Source organism: Scyliorhinus torazame, chromosome 9, assembly GCF_047496885.1.
Source record: "Scyliorhinus torazame isolate Kashiwa2021f chromosome 9, sScyTor2.1, whole genome shotgun sequence".
In the NCBI taxonomy this organism is placed as follows: Eukaryota; Metazoa; Chordata; class Chondrichthyes; order Carcharhiniformes; family Scyliorhinidae; genus Scyliorhinus; species Scyliorhinus torazame.
The window spans coordinates 208,538,157-208,560,233 of record NC_092715.1 but is presented as its reverse complement, the minus strand read 5'-3'; positions in this window follow the sequence as shown (position 1 = coordinate 208,560,233).

Below are 22,077 nucleotides of genomic sequence, written 5' to 3'. Positions count from 1 at the left end.
TTGATGAGAAAATAGAGACCTTTACATATGCAGGCGGATGAAAAGTGGACAGAAGTTCATCAAGTGGTATTGCCAGTAGGGTATAGAAAGGAGGTGTTGCGAGTAGCACATGAGGTACCAGTGGGAGGTCATTTGGGAGTAAGGAAAACTCAAGCTAAAATCCAAAAACATTTTTATTGGCCTGGACTACATAAAGATGTAGTTAAATTTTGTTGATCATGTCACACATGTCAAGTGATAGGGAAACCTCAAGCAGTGATAAAACCAGCATTTGAGGAACCTTTTACAAGGGACTTAATTGATTGTGTAGGACCGCTTCCAAAAACGAAAAGTGGGAATCAATATCTTTTGACTATAATGGATGTGTCTACTAGGTTTCCAGAGGTCATTCCAGTACGCAATATTACAGCTAGGAAGATTGTGGAGGAGTTACTTAAATTCTTTACTAGATATGGACTACCCACAGAAATACAATTGGATCAAGGATCAAACTTTACCTCAAGATTATTCAAAGAAGTTATGGATAGTTTAGGAATAAAATAACTTAAATCAACTGCGTACCATCCAGAATCACAGGGAGTATTAGAAAGGTGGCATCAGACATTAAAGACAATGTTGAGGGCCTATTGTCAAGATTATCCAGAGGATTGGGGTAAAGGAATTCCATTCGTACTGTTTGCAGTTAGGGATGCACCTAATGAGTCTACCAAATTCAGTCCTTTTGAACTAATGTTTGGTCATGAGGTAAGAGGACCACTTAAATTGATTAAGGAAAAATTGGTGAGTGAGCAGTCGGAACTTACATTATTGGATTACGTGTCAAATTTTAGGGAACGATTAAATAGAGCAGGGAAATTGGCTAGACAACATTTTAAATTTGCACAACGTGATGAAATGGGTAGCGGACAAGAAAACAAAAGTTCGTAGTTTTGCCAGTGGTGATAAAGTTTTAGTATTGATACCAGTGGTACGTGAACCATTAAAAGCAAGGTTTTGTGGACCTTATCCAATTGAAAGGAAATTAAGTGAGGTGAATTATGTGGTAAGAACGCCAGATAGAAGGAAAACTCACCGAGTGTGTAATGCGAATATGCTTAAAAGGTACTTTGAAAGGGAAGGAGAGCAAAAGGAGGAGGTTTTAATGATTCTAAATCAAAGTGAAGAACCAAATCCAGATGACTTTGAATTTGACATCCCTCAAATTAAATTGGAAAATGAGGCAGTTCTTAAAAATTGGGATAAATTGTTGTGTCACCTTCCAGAGGAAAAATGAACTGACCTGAAAGAGTTATTGATATCACATGGGCAAGTTTGATGAGATAAGTTGGGAAGTACTAAAATGGCTATACATGATGTAGATGCGGGAAATGCTGTTCCAATCAAACAACATCCATACAGACTTAACCCTTTAAAATTGGCACAGGTGTAGCCATCTGGGATGGCCACTTCCAACTAGGTGCAGAGGAACTCGCAAAGACTGGAGGGTAAAATGGACAAGCCAAGAATCAGGCAGGCTCAGAGCCTGAAATGCATATTTGTCAGCAAAAGTCCAGACGGTATCGAAACTCCGTCCCATTAGCATGTTAATCAGGCCGATTAGCATTTGATGGCCCATCTTCCCCAAAACAATGGACTGGTACTCAAGCAACCGGGACAGTCCCAGACATTTCAGTGCCACTCCCTGTTCAAGGGAAACGCAAACAACGGGGTCAGTGACCGCTTGGGACACGCCCAGCCATCCAGATCCCCACCCACTTATTGGCTAAGGAATCGAACAGAGTGATCAGGGATCACCCAATTAGTAAGGCCCAAATCGAAGGACCACCCAAAAGAGAGCGAAAACCTCCCGAGTATAAAGGAAGAGTTCGCCATATGCTCTCTTTTGGCCTTGGTACTCTGGTCACGGTCATCGCCAATCGTAGCAACACCAGAAGCGAGTCTAAGTTCAATGCCCACTACCAGACGGATGAGCGCAGCTGAGCAGCAGCTACTCCTTCGAACCCGAGAGATCCAGAATTGAACAGCGGCCACTGTTCTCTGACCTAAGCCGGGTGCCCGAAGTTAAGTACAGGCTGTCTTAGCTGATAGGTGTAGTTAACTAGTAGTGTTTATGTTGCATGACTAATTGTGTGTAAATAAAGTATCCTTGACCTTGAACTAACTAACTGGTGTTTGGCTCTTTGATCGATAGCCGGTTGAAACTTGTGGTGGTATCATTCGATGCCTGGCAACTCTAAGCATTCCGACATAGATAACATAGAAAGAAGGGCAAATTCACTGATTGCCATAATTGGAACAGAGCCACAGAAAAGACAAAGTAGAAAGAGAAAAGCACAACAGTTATTGGCGACTTCTGACGGGACTCGACCCAGAAGTGACCGTGTCACTCTGAGAGAACTTACAAAAGCATTTAAATTAGAATCCAAATTGGCAAAGTAAGGGAAACCACAAGCGAAACCAGTATCGATCAAACCTCCAGATTTGGAAGCGTGTAATTTGCATGCGTACTAACAAAGGGATATAAGGTAACCTCGCTAGATTTTGTTGCGTGAAACTTTCGGGAGTTGCGTAAACCGGAAAATAGCCATACCCGTGTTTTCACCACCGCTTTATTCCCCCTTGTTCCAAATTTCCGGTAAGAGACAGAAGTATTTGTAGGGATGGCCATGAAGGCAATGGAACGCCTTATGTATCCACAAGAGCCCGAGGTCGCAGCGCCCAACAGATCAGAACAGTGTCCCGTATGGGAAGAAGAAATTAGCAAATACCTAAAGGGGAAAGGATGGCCCCTATGGTCTGAGTTTTGCGCAAATGAAGAGGCAGATCCTGGCAGCATAGGACAGACTTGGTGGGACAGCCTGACCGAGATCTATAAGAAAAGTGTGACTAAGGTTCGTAAGCAGATGGCAATTGTTTCCTGTCTGGCACAATTGCGAGGCACAGAGGAGGTCGTGAGGACGCTCCGCAAGCAGCTAGAGGAGAAGGAGAAAAGAATAGAGGGAGATTTAAGTGAATACGAGAAATTAAATGTACAGCTCCGGGGAGCAGTTAGCGGCGAAGGACAAGGAAATGGATGATGTCAAGAGGGCACATCAATCCTGTCTCGCCCACCTTAGCAGCTTCCAAATCCAATATGATAAAGCCTACCAGGACACACAACGTGCTGTACTGGTAAGAGGAGAAACAAAGAATCAGGTACAGCAGCTAAAGAAACAGTGCGAGGGCCTAAAGGCCGAGCACTCTATAGTTCCACCACGGAACAGAGGCAGAGTTCGCTGGACCATGCCAAATGCAGGCAGCAAATTGCAAGGTTGCAATCCCTGCTATCCGTTCAAAATTGATTTAGAGACACCTTTGGCCCACAGCTAGACCAGGAAGACGGCCCTGATTGGCAGGAACTCAGTGAAACGGCCCAACGGTATGTAAGCAAGACCGAGAATCAAAATAGAGCCCCCCAGGCCCCGAAAAGAAAAGCACCCACCCCACCAACTGCACAGGCAGCACCCAACCCAATGAACCCCATTACCACGCGGCGCAGGGTTACCACGGAAGGCCAACCCGATTTTGTGTACACCACCCCATTATCGAGATGCCCACGAACAGATAGATACTTTCCACCCCACATCGGACCCACATCACTTTTTCGAGTTAGTGAAACAACAACTCTCATGTATGGTTTAGACGATCCGGAGCAGGTCAAGCTCATAATTATGTGCTTGGACATGACTATGAGCCCTTAGTTCAGCCCTTCCCGACCCACAAAATGTAGGAGGAGGTAGCCTCCACGAAATGAAAACGGACATTTTAGACCCATAGGATATAACAGAGGAGACCTGGTAGACGGACTCAACCGGTGCAGGCAGAAAAAGGGAGAGCACCCAACAGCGTTTGCTGGACGCCTTTGGATCCATTTTACTGTGGTATTTGGTGAGTTAGCCCGCACCCATTTATCAGCAGACAATATGGCCAAATGGACCCGTATGTTAGTGTCCCATGCCACAGAGGCGGGACAGAAGGCATGCGCCAGTTACGACCTCTCAGACCCGGCACACAATGAAGTGTGGGTTCTGAAATGATTGTCCAGAAGTTGGGAACAGTCCGTTCAGAAAAAGACAGAGCATGAGAAAGTAGAGGCCACAATGAATCTAGTATGGGCACACCAAGACCCCGCATGGGTAAATGAAGGCAGATGTACAGCGCAACACCCCAAGACACAGGAATGCTATAATTGGGGACAGAAAGGACATTACGCCCGAGAATGTCAAGCCCCCCCCCCCCCCCCCCCCCCCCTCGAAGCAGCAAAGGAATCAGCACCCAAATTTCCCCTCCAGAAACAATACCCGACCCATTCACAGCGTTAGCGCCCGACCAGATAATTCGGCCACGAGTGACACTGATTGATGGTGTTCGGGCTCCCCAACTTGGGTCTGCGATCCCCTTTGGGATAAGTCCGGAAGACCAGTAGTTGCAGGCACAGTCCGGGGACACTCCGTAGAGTTCCTTTGGGATGCAGGAGGGTCCCGAACCACGTTAAACTCCTCCATCATGTTCCAGAAAGAGATATGGCCCACTATGGATACCATTACCCTTAGTGGCTTTACAGGTCACCTCCAGCAGGGACACATTGCAGCCCCTGTAGACGAACAGCTCAGTAATATTAGGACAAAACATTCAGTTGTTTTAGTAGACTTGCCCGAGGCAGCAGAACAGGTCCTAGGCATCGAGTTCATAAGCGCACACAACCTTTCATTCGACTCAGTCAACCGATGCATATGGAAAATGGCTAGAGCAGCGCGCGCCCCCGCCACGCTCACAGTAGGAGATTATGCCATAGAATCAGCTCAGTAGGAGAGTACTGGTTTGATCCACAAACCATTACCACAGACAAAGCAGTTAGGGAGGTCTTGAAAAGACATAAGACAGCATTTGCCAAGCACAAGCATGACTGCGGCAAAATCCCAGGTGATTACAGATCCCGATCCCAAGCCCCAGAAACAGTATGGCTTCCCCAGCAAGCCGAGGGAGAGATAGCCAAGATAATTCAAAGTTTATTGAATCAAAGTGTGATTCAACCTGTTGCATCAACAGCCTTCCCGTATCAGCCTCCCCGAACAGGCGCCGGAATGTGGCGACTCGGGGCTTTTCACAGTAACTTCATTGAAGCCTACTTGTGACAATAAGCGATTTTCATTTTTCATTTCATTTTCATTTTCATTTTCATTTCATTTTTCAATTTTCATTTCATTTCATTTCAACAAATAATGCCCCGATTTGGCCAGTAAGAAAACCCGATGGATCATGGCGACTGACCAGCGATTACAGAGAATTGAATAAAGTGACTCCCCTAGCAACCCCCACCGTTGCCATAAGTCCCGAGACCATGTTGAGTCAGGGACTCCAGGCGAAATTCTTTTTGGTATTAGACATCAGTAATGGCTTTTGGTCAATACCACTGGACAAAGCATGCCAATATAAATTTGCGTTTACCTTCCAGGGACAGCAGTACACGTGGACGTGCCTTCCACAAGGCTTCCAAAACTCCCCCTCCATTTTTCACAGACATTTTGCAAACAGATTATCTAAATTTTCCCGCCCTGAATGCCTTGTTCAGTATGTGGACGGCTTGCTCCTACAGACTGACACCAAGGAAGAGATCACCTCACTTATTTCTGAATTATTAGAACTCCTTACAACGATTGGATGCAAAATTAACCCCAAGAAAGCCCAAATCCTTCAGGAAAAGGTCACATATTTAGGTACAGTCATCACGCATGGGAAGCGTGAAATAGAACTCAAACGCATTGATTCCATTGTAAATTTGCCCTTGACCCAAAACATTACAGCACTCCGGTCATTTTTAGGACTGGTTGGATATTGTCGGAACCATATAGATGGATTCGCCACAAAAGCAACCTCACTTTCCGAGCTACTAAAGAAAGAGGCCCATGGAAATGGCTTCCACAGCACACGGATGCCATGGATGCACTGAAACGCGCCCTGAGCACAGCCCCAGTTTTGCAAGCTCCAGATCCCCACTCCCCATACGCGATAGAGGTGGCGACCACAGATCACATCCTTTCGGCCGTTCTCCTGCAGGAAAGGCACGATCAACTAGGACCCATAGCCTATGCCTCACGAGTCTTAGATCTGGTCGAACAAGGATTTTCAGCCTGCGAGAGGCACCTGTTAGCAGTTTTCTGGGCAGTACAGTACTTCTCGTACATAACCGGACTCAACCCAGTAACCATTTTGACCGAGCGCAGCCCGACACAGCTTTTATTGGACGGCAGACGAAAGGACGGCACAGTAAGCCAAATTCGAGCAGCGCGATGGACCCTACTCCTACAGGAACGCGACATCACTGTAAAACGCACACGTTTCTGGCCGATAATTTGCATTATTCAGGGACCCCACATGAGTGCGAGATCATAGCCCCAAAGCACACCACAGGACCCTTTGTTCCCAAGTCGGTACCAAGAAAGATAGGTATCGGACCCCAGCCCACAGACAAAGCACTGAGAATTTATGTAGATGGCTTCTCCATAGTCCTTGAGGGAAAAAGGATAACAGGCTGTGGCATTTACATAGAGGACGCGCAGGGACGCCCTTTAGAAGAGATAGCTTTAAAATTGCTTGGACACTTAGGTTCGCAGGCAGCCGAGTTAGTGGCCATTGCTTACATTGTCCAGCACCCCAATTCATTCCCGACCCCTGCAGACATATATTCGGACAGTTTGTACGACTGCAACAGCCTAACGGAATTCCTACCCCTGTGGGAATCGAGAGGATTTATTTCCACGGACGGAAAACCTCTACCCTCAGCTCCACTGCTCAAACATATCCTTCAGGCAGCTAAAGGCAGAAAATATGGCATCATCAAAGTAAGAAGCCACCATCGTTCCTCCCCACCCAGTAATGTGAAAGCTGACGCCCTAGCGAAGGCAGGCTCACGACATGGCCACTTTTGGCAACCCCCCGAGAGTGCCCCAGTACACGCAGTTTAGGTCTCACAGACCAACATCCAAGGCTTAGCCCAGGCACCGAAAGAAGACGAAGTGTTAAGAGTCATTTTAAAAGGAAACTTCCCAGCTCCCTATGAAAAATTTAGAAATTCTTTGACGGTCCATGAGGGAATTGTTTTAAATGATGGAATTTATGTAGTCCCCACCCAGGACAGGCATGAGATAATTTGTAAGTTCCATGACGGACATGGACACCAGGGATTGAATCCACCCTTGCCCACCTCAGACCCCTTTGCTGGTGGCCCGATTTGAAAACCGACATGTCCCATTACGTCGAAAACTGTTTAATTTGCGCTCAAAACAACCCCGCTAGGTATGCGAGGAAAGCCCAGCTACGCCACACTCACCGTGTCAATGGCCCGTGGACAAACCTCCAATTGAATTATATTGATCCTCTCCCCCCTGCAGAAATGGATACAAGTATGTGTTAGTGGTGATAGACACATTTATGAAATGGGTCGAAGCGTTTCCATTGAGAACAAACACAGCCAAGGCCACCACAAAGATCTTAACAGAACAGATTTTTACAAGATGGGGACTCCCCCGTAGTATTGAGTCGGACCAAGGTTCCCACTTTACGGGAAAGGTCATGAAAAATGCAATGACGATATTTGGAATTAAACAAAAGTTCTACATTGCCTGTCACCCGCAGTCCAGCGGCATTGTGGAGCGCATGAATCGGACGCTAAAGGCCACACTTAGGAAGATGGTACAGCACCACAACACGACATGGGACACAGTGCTCCCATTCGCACTGATGTTTATTAGGAACACAGTGTCGAGCTCAACAGGATATACCCCCCATACCCTCATTACCGGACGATCCATGAAGGGTACCGAATACTTATTCGGACTTGATTTGGCCAGCCCCGCAGTCACCGCCCTGACCCACGAGAAAACAGTCCAGCCATGGTAGAGAATATTAAAGCAGCACAGCTCGCTGCAGCTGTTCGACAAGGCGCTAAACGAAAACAGAGTAAGGCCTGCTTTGATAAAACAGTACACCCGACAGAGTATACAGACGGACAGCGAGTAATGATCACCTTATACAACCACAGCTCACTCCTCTCCCCAAAATTTGCAGGATCCTATTTAATTTCAGACAAAGTAAGCCCCATGGTTTATAATATCACTTTTCCAAACGGAAAATCAGGATGGTTCCATGTAAATCAGCTTAGGGTTTATGGAACACAGTGCAGCCACTCGCACCACCTCTCATTGGCAATGGCAGACAATGAGGACCCGCCCACTGACAACCCGAGTTCCCCCTCCCCCAGCAACAGCAGCACACCCACGGACACGACCTTGACCAAGCCCCCAGAATCAAATTGCACCCGACGCTTGATTTGGCTGCTAGCGACAGCGACAGTGACAGCACTACTGAAGCCCCTGAGAGACCCGAACAGAGATCCCATGAAACAGGCCCCAATCACTACAGGCCCAGAGACCCCGACCACGATACTCTCAGCCTCTTTGAAACGGTTTATTTGCCAACACCGGAACCTGACCCGCCACCCAATGAAAGCGACACCCCCCTTGCAACCTCCCTATGGAACATGAAGCACTGGTACCATGACAATTCCTGTCGCTTGACGAGAAATGACGAAATGGACCCCACATCAGCACACGCCGCGTTAGCACGCAAACTCCAGGAAAGAGTTTGGCACCCGGGAGATGGTGACAACTCCGAGTCTGACTCCCACCATGGTAACCCCTTTGCAAATCTTTTTGAAATGGAATCTTGAGGTGTCCAGATGATGAGAGTCAGGAACCGATGGAGATTTACGGTGTCCTGTACCCTGATGGAGCCTGCCTGCTTTTTCTTTCTTTAATTTGTTATTTTTGAATGTTAAATGTATTAAATGTTTGTGCGACTACTTGTGTCGATCTCACTGAATTTCTTGATACAGTTTATTTTTTCGGCCTCACATCAAAGTTCTTGATGCAGCCATAATTACTTGTCTGACGCCACATGGCAGTTAGTGAAACAAGTTTGTCTGGAGCCCATATAGTTACAAATTCTTACCACTCTTGGAAGGTCACTCAGGCAGTGGAGTAACGGCCCTTCCCGCCCTGCCTGGGGACCCCCTATACATTTGGTCAGCCAAGCTCGGGTAGTGGAGCAACGGTACTGATCACCGCCCTACCCAAGGATCTCACCCATTCTTGCCCTGCCGCGGATCATACGCACCACCCCATTCGGATGCTTGTTTTTGAAACTCTTTTTCTGTTCTTTTCTAGTCCTGTGGTTTAAAGAATGCTCTTTGCCACTACTTTTGCCCTTCCCGGCAACCCATCAGTTGCTATTCCCCCACATACTATTTACATGTAAGAAACACTCGGTTGGAAAAACAAGTTTGCAGAGGACTTAAGGTCCGAGGGGCAATGTTTAGAGGAGATGTACGAGGCAAGTTTTTTACACAGCGGGTAGTGGGTGCCTGGAACTCGCTACCGGAGGAGATGGTGGAAGCAGGGACGATAGTGACATTTAAGGGGCATCTTGACAAATACATGAATAGGATGGGAATAGAGGGATACGGACCCAGGAAGTGTAGAAGATTGTAGTTTAGTAGGGCAGCATGGTCGGCATGGGCTTGGAGGGCCGAAGGGCCTGTGCCTGTGCTGTACTTTTCTTTGTTCTTTGTTCTTTGACGGAGAAATTGTCCGCCCACTCAGCTCATCGACCACAGGCTGAGAGAGTGCTCGCGCTGTGACACAGAATTTTTTGGGGATGTCTTGTCTCCGCAAATGGCTGTTTAAAAAAAAGAAAATGAGGGAGTCACATATGGTGACGGTTATAATGGGAAAATTGACGTTAAGGAGACACAGACGGACATACGAGATGTTAAACAACACAATTATAACAGATACTATCCTTGTTCCCCAGGAAGATACGAAGATACTCGACAGCGAAGGAAAGCTGAATAAGTTGAAGATGACCCTGATGATCGGCATCATAATCGTCGCTGGAATAGCCCAGCTGCGCGCATTACCTACCTCTACCCCCCTCACCACACAGGCCCCGAACACTACCACCCAACACAACACCCCCAGCCTGGACACTGCACCACACACACATCCAGCCACTGATACATCCGCATGGTGTGAGAACCTCGTCAAGTGGTATTCACTGTCCTTCACAGTGGAAGACTTACTAATAATAACCATATTGTACAGTGTCATTCAGACAATTAGATTGTGGAAATGGAGAAGGAGAGCCTCCCGCCCTCTAGTATACACATTTAGAGCCCCCTTCCTCGGACTCCAGCAAACCCTACACTCTTTCTGAACTTCTCTCTTTAATAAATTCCGCGGTTGTTGTTTTGTTAATAAAGTTTATTTTCTGTGTATGAATGTCAGTGATAGGAAGAAATGTGATGCTGGTATCGGATATTTTTTGCATTGTAAGATAAATTATTTTATTGTTAAATAGCAGCATGAGTGTAGTCTAGTTAGAGACAGTTAGAGGTTCCCCTTTTTCGGAATGTTAAATGGCCCCCTAGAAATTTTTAGACATGTGTTGTTTAGGGAAATTAGGTAAATGTTTTTGGACCCATAGGACAGAGTAGAGTAGAGCCTGTCCTTGGTTAAGGGTGCCCGGCATCCCAAGAGAACAAAGAAGACCCAGTATTGTGATCCTTCACGCTTCGCGTTGAGGATCAAGAGGACGGAGTGTAGCCGTTTGGGATGGCCACTTCCAACTAGGTGCAGAGGAACTCACAAAGACTGGAGGGTAAAATGGACAAGCCAAGAATCAGACAGGCTCAGAGCCTGAAATGCATATTTGTCAGCAAAAGAACAGACGGTATCAAAACTCCGTCCCATTAGCATGTTAATCAGGCCAATTAGCATTTGATGGCCATCTTCCCCAAAACAAAGGACTGGTACTCAAGCAACCGGAACAGTCCCAGACATTTCGGTGCCACTCCCTGTTCAGGGAACGCGTAAACAACGGGGTCAGTGACCGCTTGGGACACGCCCAGCCATCCAGATCCCCACCCACTTATTGGTTAAGGAATCGAACGGAGTGATCAGGGATCACCCAATTAGTAAGGACCAAATTGAAGTACCGCCCAAAAGAGTGTGAAAACACCCTGAGTATAAGAAGAAGAGTTTGCCATATGTTCACTCTCTTTTGGCCTTGGTACTCCAGTCACGGTCATCGCCAATCGTAGCAACACCAGAAGCGAGTCCAAGTTCAACGCCCGCTACCAGGCGGATGAACCTAGCTGAGCAGCAGTTACTCCTTCGAACCCAAGAGATCCAGAATTGAACAGCGGCCACTGTTTTCTGACCTAAGCTGGGTGCCCGAAGTTAAGTACAGGTTGTCTTAGCTGATAGGTGTAGTTAACTAGTAGTGTTTATGTTGCATGACTAATTGTGTGTAAATAAAGTATCCTTGACCTTGAACTAACTAACTGGTGTTTGGCTCTTTGATCGATAGCCGGTTGAAACTTGTGGTGGTATCATTCGATACATGGCAACTCTAAGCATTCGGACATAGATAGCATAGAAAGAAGGGCAAATTCACTGATTGCCCTAATTGGAACAGAGCCACAGAAAACCAAGTAGTTAAAGAAACCAGCAACACAGGTTAACAAAGACAATGAGAGTATGCTTAAAAATGGCATAATTAAAGTGAGTTGCAGCCAATGGAGCTCACCCATAGTGATGGTACCAAAACCGGACGGTACCTAGCGGTTGTGTGTGTACTATCAAAAGGTTAATGCAGTTACAAGAACAGACTCTTATTCTATCCCATGTTTGGAGGATTGCATTGAGAAGATGGGACAATCAGCTTTTATTTCCAAACTGGATTTACTTAAAGGTTACTGGCAGGTACCTTTATCCGAAAGGACGAAGGAGATTTCCGCTTTTGTGACTCCAGATGGTATATACCAATTCAAAGTTTTGCTATTTGGCATGAAAAACGCCCAGCCACATTTCAACGGTTACTAACAAAGTTGTTTCAGGATTACCTAATTGTGCGGTTTCCATCGACGATCTGGTAATTTTTAGTCAGACATGGATAGAACATTTGAAGCATCTGATGGAGTTATTTGCTCAACTTCAGGAAGCAGGTTTGGTGGTAAACCTAGCCAAAAGTGAATTTGGAAAAGCCCAAGTCACTTTCCTTGGCCATACAATCGGACAGGGTCGAATGATCCCTCGGGATATGAAAACAAAAGTTATTGGGGAGTTTCCAATACCCTCGACATGAAGGGAAATAATGCAATTTCTTGGCATGAGCGGATTTTACCGGAAATTTCAGCTGACCTTTAGCAGTGTGATTGCTCCATTGACGGACTTGCTGAAGAAATGTCGCAAATTTCAGTGGACAGCTGAGTGTCAACATGCATTTGATGGCCTGAAGGCTGTGTTAACCACTGCTCCTGTGTTAGCCATCCCAAATTATACAAAACCATTCAAAGTGGCTGTTGATGCGAGTGATGTGGGCGTAGGTGCAGTGCTTTTACAAGAAGATGATGAAGGACTAGAGCGTCCTATTGGCTATTTTTCAAAGAAATTAAATAAGCACCAGAAGAAGTATTCAATGATTGAGAAGGAGGCTTTGAGCTTGGTGTGGGCTTTACATTTTAAAATCTATATTACCTGCAATCTGTCTGACACAATTATATGTATTGATCATAATCCATTGACGTTTTTGGAGCGATTCTGGAATAACAATGCAAGACTGTTTTGATGCAGTTTATTGTTACAGCCATTTCATTTAATAATAATACATGTGGCAGGACAAGAAAACGTGATAGCCGGTGCTTTGTCACCAATGTTTTGAAGAGAAGCAGGTTCGGTGGAGGAAGAAGAACTAAAATGGACTATGTTTAATTTTAATGTTTCCACGTTTTGTTTTGTTAAACAAAAAAGTATATTTACTGTCAATGTTGTTTAAATGAAAAATGAAAAGGTGAAAAATGAAACCATCTTAAAGTTGATGGTTTATTTTTTTATTCTTGGGGGAGGTGGCATGTGAGAGTCCCTTTAAGAAAAATGCCAATCCGATGCCAGTGCTTATGTAGTTACATTGTATATGTTGTGTTGCCCTATTATGTATTTTCTTTTATTCCCTTTTCTTCTCATGTACTTAATGATCTGTTGAGCTGCTCGCAGAAAAATACTTTTCACTGTACCTCGGTACACGTGACAATAAACAAATCCAATCCAATCCAAAATGTGTTTTATCAAATGGCTGCAGTGATGTCATTGTGGGGGTGGAGCTGGAATGTGATTCTGACTTTTTACTTTCGTTTTGAGCTAGAAGCTGTTTTGGCTCTGTGTTTTAGTTTTGTTTTCAGTTGGAGAGCTGCATTCAAACCAAGCGGATGTATATTGGTCTATCTCTCTGTATGGTAAACAAGGTGTTTAGATTACTTGATAATTTAATTCTCTGTGGAGAATTCAAACCTACTGTCCTTGTTAAAAAGTGTTTTGGCTCATGGATGTTGTTAGGAAAGTTACTAAGGGTTACCTATAGGGTACTGTATCTTTTTGAGGGGTTATCAGTGTTGGTAGTTGATAAGATGTTTACTGTGTGTTTATAAAATGTTAACTGGATTCATAGAATAAACATTGTTTTTGTTTAAAATACTTTAGATCTCTGTTGCATCGCACCTGTAAAGTGGGCCCTTGTGCGCCCCATAACCAAAATCTATTAAAAGTTGTGGGTCAGGTGAACTCCATGATATACTTTGGTGTTCTCTAAACCCTGGCCCATAATAATATGTTGATTTTGACATTGCTTTATTTTTTTCTCAGCAAGTTGTTTTTCTTCATACTTAACTGTTTTTGAAATTCATGTATTTTTCTGAAATCTGCTCATTGGCCCCTTGAGTGGGGAAAAAATGGAAATGTGTCCCCCCCCCCAATGCAATAGGTTTGGACAAGCCTGCTGGAAGAGATCTTACTGTAGATTCTCCATGAAGGGACAAATAGTTTAATTCTGTCTGCAAATGTTTCAAACATGAGATGATCCAATGAACCAGGTCCTTTTTATGGAACTCCTTTCGCTACTTCAAAATGCACATTAACAATTGTTGAATTTCCAAATATTTCAAAGATAGCCTCATCAGTGAGCTCCGCAGGATGTAATTTATAATGTTTGGCAGGCATCCAATTGTACCTTTATTTTGTTTAGAATACCTCACCTTGAATGACTTATTTCACTGGATGATGGATAGTCACATCCCTTTTCCACATTTGCTAATTGATCCTGTTTCAATGTGCACACATATCTTTCCAATTACTGAATCCTTGAGTTTTCACTTTTGCTCTCTCGCCTTGTGACAGTCCTGAATAATGAGGTTTTCTACTGTTTCCTGAGTTCATTGCAAGAAGGAAATATTTTGCAAAGTGAAGGCCCACAGAAAGTATCACTTTGAAGCTCTTTTTATTCTTCTCATCAAGGCAGCTCTCTGAACTAAAAATGCAAAAATTAAGGAAAAGCTTCACTCCATGGACACAGGAAAAATGTTTGGCTCATTGACATCTGAGTCACCTGAAATTTAAACAGATTTCATGGGATATTTTATTCCTTAAACAAGGTTTTCTGGGCATTTGTTGATGGAACAGCAAGTTTCGACTTGTTGTCCTGATGTATCACCAGTGACACACAGCTGATGAGAACTAATCTAATCTTGGTAGCAATAAGGATGGGTTAGTAGGTTAAATGCATAAGGAAAAAGATGCCAAAATTTATTATGTTGAAGTAAGAGGTGTTCAGTCCTTAAGTGATATCTGCTTCAGCAAGTTTGGAATGACATTGCAATTTACCTCCAGTCAATTCGGTTGCAGACTTTGAGAATTGCTTCCTATTGCAATGAATGTTCTTCAGGGTGTTAAGTCTTTGCTAATGAGAAAAGGCCACAGCAAGGGGTTCTAGCTCAAGTATTTGTCTGTGTAAGTAGCTTTGAAAAGATTATGGACACAGACATTTGCTGGAGATGGAGCTATGGAAGCCAATCTGGGAGTGCATGCTGTGGCTTCAGCTTCCATTGGTGTGGCGAGCAGGGTGTGTCATGTTGAGAAGGGCGCTAACGTGGATGTGGCAGTAAACATGAGAAAGCATCCAAACTGGCCCTACCATGGCATCATCCTGAATAAGGTGTATAAGGGTGCCAACACTGTGGAGAGGTTGGGAATAAATCCACCATAATAGTTCACCATTCCTAAAAAGGATTTCAATTTCAACATATTTTGGGGGGCTGATGCATCGTTAATCGTTTAATCTTCTCCTCCATTGGGAGCAGCCCTTTGGTGTCTACCCTCAATCCTAAGTATATTACTTCCCAAGCTTGGAAGGTACTCTATTCATGTTCTAGCCTTCTTAAATCTCTTTAAGACTTATTCGAGATTTGCTAGGTCTTCCTCTTCAGACGCTCCTATAATTAGTACATCATCTATCCTTTGTTGGTGTTTATGGTAACAAAGTCCCTGGAAGTTTCATCTACTCTAATTGTTGGCATGCATAACTCATATCAAGTTTGGTATAAGTTAAACCTCCTGCTATTTTGGCAAATAAATCTTGGTACCAGTCCAATTTGGCTGCCTGATTCAGTTAGTTTGTAGTACTCACATATTCTGGTTCCATGTGACTTCATAGATCATAGAACATACAGGGCACAAAGTGGCCATTCAGCCCATCAAGTCTGCACCAACCCACTTAAGCCCTCACTTCCACCCTATCCTCGTAACCCAATAACCCCTCCTAACCTTTTTGGACACTAAGGGCAATTTAGCATGGCCAATCCACCTAACCTTCACGTCTTTGGACTGTGGGAGAAAACCGGAGCACCAGAGGAAACCCACGCAGACACGGGGAGAACGTGCAGACTCCGCACAGATAGTGACCCAGCGGGGAATCGAAGCTGGAACCCTGGCGCTGTGAAGCCACAGTGCTATCCACTTGTGCTACCGTGCTTCACCTCTGGCATGACAGGAGTCGCCTACTCCAAAAACTGTACCAGTTTGATGATACCCTAATTCTTCTAGTCGCTTGAGTTCAGACTCAACATTCTCTTTTAAGGTGTAGGGGACAGGTCAAGCTCTGAAATACTTGGGTCCAAAGATGTGCGGGTTAGGTGGATTGGCCATGCTAAATTGCCCTTAGTGTCCAAAAAGGTTAAGTAGGGGTTACTGGGTTACGGGGATAAGATAGATACGTGGGCTTGAGTAGGGTGCTCTTTGTAAGGGCCGGTGCAGTCTCGATGGGCCAAATGGCCTCCTTCTGCATTGTAAATTCTATGGGTGTAGCCTCCGGATTCCCAGAAATATTTGCTTTCAGGCCCTGTATCTTGCCTAATCATTTTGTTCAACCTCCTGATAATTTTTAAAATGTCATGAAGACCTCCTTTGCTTATTTGAAAGACCACCAACTGATTTAAATTAATTTGGCAGAGCCAATCCTGGCCCATCAGACTTGACCCTTGGCCCCCCGATCACTATCAGAGTAGTTGTGCTGACTGGTCCTGGTAGATTATGGGCATTGTGGTCATTCCTAGGATTCTTAAAGTTTCCCCAGTACATGTGGCTAGCCTGGCAGACATACCTCTTAACTTCACGGGCTGGAACCCACCTTGCAGATAATGATACATTTGCTCACCAACTGTAGTGGAGGACTCTGTGTCCACCTCTGTTCTAAGTGGCTGACCATTTACTATCATCACAATTGTAATTACCCTCTTACCCAAGTTAGTATTGTTTAAACTGTATAACTCAGCTTCATCTTCAGAGTTATTCTCAACACTGTGTATTGGAGTTGGCATTGTTTTTTCACTGGACCCCTGTAGGCTTTGCCTAGTCTTTCATTTCCTTCTAATGTGTATCTTCTGTTGCAGGCATAACATGTAACTTCCCTGAATTTACCTCCTTCCTGGGGATGGTTTCCCCCAAACCAGTGGCATTCTTCACAGGCCCTGACCTGCAGACCAAACTCTCTGCACTCTTCTTTGCTCTGAGCTTCTTTGCTCCATGGTTTCTGCGCCATCATCTCTGGCACCACGACTGCCAGTAGCTTCCCGCCAAACCTAGTGGACCTCTCCTGCTTGCACGCTCTGCAACTCCAACACCCCACCTCTCGGCACTTTCCATTGCCCTGGACGATCTCTAATGTCTTCTTTAAGGTAACCTCTTCCTCTGCTATCAAATGTTTTGTATGGTCGTGTCATACAGAACAGAAACAAAACTCTTAAGCTCATGCTACAGTAACCCCCCACAGCATGAGCTGCAGATACCCCCATCCCTCTGCTCCCGTTAACTAACTATTCAGCTGTTTAGCTAACAGAATGGCAAAAAACATATCAACAAAAACCCATAACTCCAACCAGCTTTAATCGCTCCACGAAAACAGAAAGATACATGAACAACACCCATCCCATAAAACACACAGTAAAATTCCAAGTACAAAGCTCCAAAAAACCCAAAGACAAGCTCCAAACCCCAGACATGTATCTCCCCATCACTATAAATCACAGTTATCATAATCCCAGTCCATGCTTCTGCACAAACACCTCGTCCTCCTCCGGAGTTTCAAAGTAACAATCTTTCGAGTCTTAAGTTATTCGGAGACATATAGGGTAAACCGCGCCAAATCGAACTTTGCTCCGATACAGCATTGGCCTTGTTAATAGCTGCCTGCCTCCTGGCCAGCTCTACTCCAACATCCTGATAGATCCTCACAACTTTACCTTCCTATCTGGAGTCCCGATTCTCTTCTGCTCATCGCAGAACTCTTTCTTTCTCTTGAAAACTGTGAAAGCGCACAATGATCGCTCACCAACACTGGGTTTCTGCCTCAAAGATCCAACTCAGGACGGGATGCCATTTCCCCCTCTATCTTCCAAAACAACTGTGCCATAAACCTTGTCGGACTCAGGGCCTTCCAAGTTCTCTGGCAACCCAACGACTCTCAAATTCTGGCTTCTGGAACGATTTTCCAAATCACCCACCCTAGCTCTTAATTGTTTCTTCATATCAGCCTCTCTGCTTAGAACAAACAAAGAACAAAGAACAAAGAAATGTACAGCACAGGAACAGGCCCTTCGGCCCTCCAAGCCCGTGCCGACCATACTGCCCGACTAAACTACAATCTTCTACACTTCCTGGGTCCGTATCCCTCTATTCCCATCCTATTCATGTATTTGTCAAGATGCCCCTTAAATGTCACTATCGTCCCTGCTTCCACTACCTCCTCCGGTAGCGAGTTCCAGGCACCCACTACCCTCTGCGTAAAAAACTTGCCTCGTACATCTACTCTAAACTTTGCCCCTCTCACCTTAAACCTATGCCCCCTAGTAATTGACCCCTCTACCCTGGGGAAAAGCCTCTGACTATCCACTCTGTCTATGCCCCTCATAATTTTGTATACCTCTATCAGGTCGCCCCTCAACCTCCTTCGTTCCAGTGAGAACAAACCGAGTTTATTCAATCGCTCCTCATAGCTTATGCCCTCCATACCAGGCAACATTCTGGTAAATCTCTTCTGCACCCTCTCTAAAGCCTCCACATCCTTCTGGTAGTGTGGCGACCAGAATTGAACACTATACTCCAAGTGTGGCCTAACTAAGGTTCTATACAGCTGCAACATGACTTGCCAATTCTTATACTCAATGCCCCGGCCAATGAAGGCAAGCATGCCGTATGCCTTCTTGACTACCTTCTCCACCTGTGTTGCCCCTTTCAATGACCTGTGGACCTGTACTCCTAGATCTCTTTGACTTTCAATACTCTTGAGGGTTCTACCATTCACTGTATATTCCCTACCTGCATTAGACCTTCCAAAATGCATTACCTCACATTTATCCGGATTAAACTCCATCTGCCATCTCTCCGCCCAAGTCTCCAAACAATCTAAATCCTGCTGTATCCTCTGACAGTCCTTATCGCTATCCGCAATTCCACCAACCTTTGTGTCGTCTGCAAACTTACTAATCAGACCAGTTACATTTTCCTCCAAATCATTTATATATACTACAAAGAGCAAACGTCCCAGCACTGATCCCTGTGGAACACCACTGGTCACAGCCCTCCAATTAGAAAAGCATCCCTCCATTGCTACCCTCTGCCTTCTATGGCCTAGCCAGTTCTGTATCCACCTTGCCAGTTCACCCCTGATCCCGTGTGACTTCACCTTTTGTACTAGTCTACCAAGGTTGAACACAGCATCCTGCACCTGTCGCAGATGAATCCCTGCTTCCCTGCTCAAGTTGTTTCCCAACTTTAATCACACCTTGTGACCCTGAATACATTTTTTTATCCAAGGGTCAATGAGCAATACAGCTGTGTAAACTCTGAGGGATTTATTCCTTCAAATTGTTGTCCTGTTGACTTGTAGACAAGTTCAGTTTTGATGGCAAACTTCTTAGAGTTGTCAAATAGGCCCTCAGAACCTCTGGTCAGGCCTGAATTTATACCTGACAAAATTGACATAGTAAAAGAAAAGGGAGCTGGGAGAATTAATTCCAAAAACGGTTTACAGGGAAATATTCAACAAATATCTCCACGGGTGAAGAGTTGGAGGGATGTTTCGGCTAAACAGATATTGATTAAGAATAATAACAGGTGCTACCTTCATTGTTTTTTTATATGGACTCTCTGGTTCTGGAATTCCATGCTGGAGGTAGAACCATCACCTCATCTCATCCCTTTCTCTTCGTAAACACAGGTTATCGTCTCCTCGTTCTTTGCGAACAAAAGATAGTCTTCTGATAATGTAAATGTCCATTATTGTGGCAGCTGCAACCCTGGCATTGTCTCCCAGCTCTGCCAAAGCTAAAAAGAAAACTTGAGTGATTCTTCAAGGCCTCCAGCTTCTTTGCTGTGCCTGTATTCTTCTCCTCATGAGATTTCACCTTCACTTGTAGACAAGTTAAGTTTTGATGGCAAACTTCTTAGAGTTGTCAAATAGGCCCTCAGAACCTCTGGTCGGGCCTTGATAAGTAAGCCTATTAATACATTTTGCTCCTGTTCTGGAGCATCACACCCATTCTCATCGACCATGTCCAACTGTTCGGATCTTCCGTGCCAACACCATCTACTCTGACAGTAAAATCCGTCAGATGGAAAAAGAACTAAATCAACAACTCAACATGGAAACAATGCAGGTGAGAATGGAAGGGACTACTAAAGAATATATAATGACCTTAATTCAGCTATGTATTTCTTTCTTATAAAATAAATTTTGTATTTAAATGTATTTTGAGTTTTTTGTATGGACTAGTTTATTTTGTATTTTGATAATGTATTTTTGTACTTGAGACATGGCAGTATTACAGATATTAAGTGCAATATTGTAATGTTGGGGATTTAGACTGTCTGCCTGGGACCCCGGTATTTGCCCATGGGAGAGCTTGGTCACGGTTGTGTGATCTTATTCATTGGAGGGATGGATCTTATTCAAAGGAGGGATGGTGGTCAAATGGCCATCAGCCTGAAAAGGTAGGCCAGATACAGAATTGGACAATCTAAATTAAACAGCAGCCAAGACCTTGAGCCGCCAGGCCTGATGGGAATTCGGACAAGCCAAATAAACATGGACACTGGTCAGAGGCAAACAAGGGCAAATCTGGACCTGTCCTGGTAGCTGGGACCAGAGGTACTCGACCTTGACCAAATGAAGACATTATTTTGTGCATTTTCCAGTATCGGCCAGACTCACAGGCACCTCAGTTCCAGTATCGGCCAGGTTGGATTTGTTTATTGTCACATGTACTGAGGTACAGTGAAAAGTATTTTTCTGCGAGCAGCTCAACAGATCATTAAGTACATGGGAAGAAAAGGGAATAAAAGAAAATACATAATAGGGCAACACAAGGTATACAATGTAACTACATAGACACTGGCATCAGGTGAAGCATACAGGGTGTAATGTTAATGAGGTCAGTCCATAAGAGGGTCATTTAGGAGTCTGGTGACAATGGGGAAGAAGCTGTTTTTGAGTCTGTTCGTGCGTGTTCTCAGACTTCTGTATCTCCTGCCCGATGGAAGAAGTTGGAAGAGTGAGTAAGCCGGGTGGGAGGGGTCTTTGATTATGCTGCCCGCTTTCCCCAGGCAGCGGGAGGTGTAGATGGAGTCAAAGGATGGGAGACAGGTTTGTGTGATGGACTGGGCGGTGTTCACGACTCTCTGAAGTTTCTTGCGGTCCTAGGCCGAGCAGTTGCCACACCAGGCTATGATGCAGCCAGATAGGATGCTTTCTATGGTGCATTTGTAAAAGTTGGTAAGGGTTAATGTGGACATGACAAAGTTGCTTAGTTTCCTGAGGAAGTATAGGCGCTGTTGTGCTTTCTTGGTGGTAGCGTCAACGTGGGTGGACAAGGACAGATTTTTGGAGGTGTGCATCCCTAGGAATTTGAAACTGCTAACCATCTTCACCTCGGCCCCATTGATGCTAACAGGGGTGTGTACCGTACTTTGCTTCAAAGAACAAAGAACAAAGAAATGTACAGCACAGGAACAGGCCCTTCGGCCCTCCAAGCCCGTGCTGCCCGACTAAACTACAATCTTCCTGAAGTCAATGACCAGCTCTTTAGTTTTGCTGGCATTGAAGGAGAGATTGTTGTTGCTGCACCACTCCACTAGGTGCTCAATCTCCCTCCTGTATTCTGACTCATCGTTATTCGCGATCCGGCCGACTATGGTCGTATCATCAGCAAACTTGTAGATGGAGTTGGAACCAGGTTTTGCCACGCAGTCGTGTGTGTACAGGGAGTAGAGTAGGGGGCTAAGTACGCAGCCTTGCGGGGCCCCGGTATTGAGGACTATTGTGGAGGAGGTGTTGTTGTTCATTCTTACTGTTTGTGGTCTGTTGGTCAGAAAATCGAGGATCCAGTTGCAGAGTGCGGAGCCAAGTCCTAGGTTTTGGAGCTTTGATATGAGCTTGGCTGGGATCATGGTGTTGAAGGCGGAGCTGTAGTCAATAAATAGGAGTCTGATGTCGGAGTCCTTGTTGTCGAGATGCTATAGGGATGAGTGTAGGGCCAGGGAAATGACGTCTGCTGAGGACTGGTTGCGACAGTATGCGAATTGCAGTGGATCAAGGCGT